General features: G+C 40.1%; 1 pseudogene across 1 annotated transcript; it reads right to left on the bottom strand.

Moving 5' to 3' along the window:
• Positions 1–475: 475 nt before the first annotated feature.
• LOC306653722 (dolichyl-diphosphooligosaccharide--protein glycosyltransferase subunit TMEM258-like) lies at positions 476–760 on the bottom strand (annotated as a pseudogene). Its single transcript has one exon. The product of its transcript is annotated as a dolichyl-diphosphooligosaccharide--protein glycosyltransferase subunit TMEM258-like (transcript).
• Positions 761–2,175: the final 1,415 nt, after the last annotated feature.

The raw sequence follows: 2,175 nt of genomic DNA, 5'->3' as shown, positions 1-2,175 counted from the left end.
ATTTTCTAAAGGTGGGAATAGTAACTGTGTTAACCTTCCATCACTGTAACGAATACCTGAGATAATCAGTTTATAAGGAGGAAAGGTTTATTTTGGATCACAGTTTTGGTCCCTGGTTGCTTGGCCCTGTGGCGGCATTGTACCTCATGGCAGAAGCACATAGCAGAAGAGGCCTATTCACCTTATGGTAGCTAGGAAACAGAGAAAAGTAGGGTCTGGGTTCCAATGTCTCTTTCAAAGGTACACCTACCAATGACCTACCTTTCTTCCATTAAGCCTCACTTCCTAAAAATTACATCACCTCCCGTTAAAATTAATATATACACATATAAAAATATAAATATATGTATGTATATGTGTGTGTGACATCTGTCTTTATTGTGAGCAGCAGGTGGGACACTTCCAGCAACAATTAAAACATTAATTTACAAAAGCAGGGATTTAGTGAAGCTACCTGGTGAGTACCTTTGAGAGTTCATACAGAGATGCTGACCCAGAACAGGAGGTGGAGAACACATTGCCCATGAGGAGTGAGGCCACCAAGGAGATGAGGAACTCGTTGTAGATATCCCGTGTGTGCTTGGTGGCGGTGACCTCATAAATGAAAAACCAGGTGGTGAAGAACATGCCGATAGGCAGAAGCACCACGGTCAGTCAGATGGGGGAAGACAGCTGGGTGGACTGGGCTGGTATATCTGCTCCTGGTTCCATTTTGCCCTGCACACAGTAAGCCTCTGCTCTGCCTCCCACAGGCTGGCATCCAAGCCTTTATCAAATGAACCTTTGGGGAACATTTAGGAGTAGCAGAAACTATGATTCTTTTTGGATAATAGCATTCTTTACAGTTTATGTATTTTGTGTGTGTGTGTGTATGTGTGTCTGCTGGGAATTGAACCCAGGACCTTGTGCATGCAAGGCAAGCACTCTACCAACTGAGCTATATCCATGGCCCTAGTTTATGTATTTTAATATCTCTTAGCTAGTCTGGCTATTCGTGAGTTCTGTCACAGTTATTATATTCTCTGTGCCTCAGTTTCTTCATCTGTGCAATGATATACTAATAGTAGCCTATCACACCTTGGTTATTAAGATTAAATAAGGAAATTCACATAATTAGTGCCCTTAGTACACTCTAGAGTACTCTACCAAGCTTAGCTGTCATTAGCATTATTATAGATGTTTTTGCATTACAAAAGTAATATAGACATAAAAAATACCAAAACAAAATAAATATAAAAGTTTTTTTTTTTTTTTTTTTTTGATGGGGGTATAGGGGATTGAACTCAGGGACACTGAACCACTGAGTCACATCCCCATCTCTATTTTGTATTCTTCATTTAGAGACAGTCTCACTGAGTTGCTTGGTGCCTCCCTTTTTGCTGAGGTTGGCTTTGAACTCATAATCCTCCTGCCTGAATCTCTGGGATCCCAGGTGTGTGACACTGAGTCTGGCTTATTGTTTTTAAATTTTGAAACAGGGATCTTGCTGAATTGCCCCGACTGGCCTTGAACTTGCAATCCTCCTACTTCGGTCACCCTTGAGTCATTGTGTTCAGCCAAACATAGATTATAAAGTAAAAAGTAATAGCGTCCATTCTTGAGTCAGTCCTACCCAATTCTACTCTGTAAATAACCACAGTCCATTGGTCGTAGTTTTTGCCGAAAATTCATGCAAATGTTTTAAAATTTTGCTTGTGGCATCTAGCAAATTAACTATTACTTCTTTCCATGACAACTCCTCTTCACATAATTATGTGTATTAGCTCTTCATCTGATTTGTTTGTGGTTTTGATACGTGTTTAGGGCATCTTTCACGTTTCTTTTTTCTTTTTTCCTTTTCATTGGTATATTATAATTATGCTTAAAAGTGGAATGTTCTTACATATTCACATATGCACACAACATAATAGTATAATTTGGTCAATTTCATTCCCCCTTTCACATTTCTGGGTAGTCAACTCATCATTCTTTTCCTTATACCTACTGGTATTTTGTTTGTTTGATTTGGGGTGGGGTACCGGGGCTTGAACTCAGGGGTGCTTATCCACAAGGCACATCCCCAGCCCTTTTTGATTTTTATTTCAAGACAGGATCTCACTGAGTTGCTTAGGACCTTTCTAAGTTGCTGAGGCTGACCTTACAGGCATATGACCCCATGCCCAGCTATGTCTACTG

Source organism: Sciurus vulgaris (genome assembly GCF_902686455.1).
Source record: "Sciurus vulgaris genome assembly, chromosome: 2".
In the NCBI taxonomy this organism is placed as follows: Eukaryota; Metazoa; Chordata; class Mammalia; order Rodentia; family Sciuridae; genus Sciurus; species Sciurus vulgaris.
Note: the sequence above shows the minus strand (reverse complement) of the source record. Positions and strands in the feature narration are given on the sequence as shown.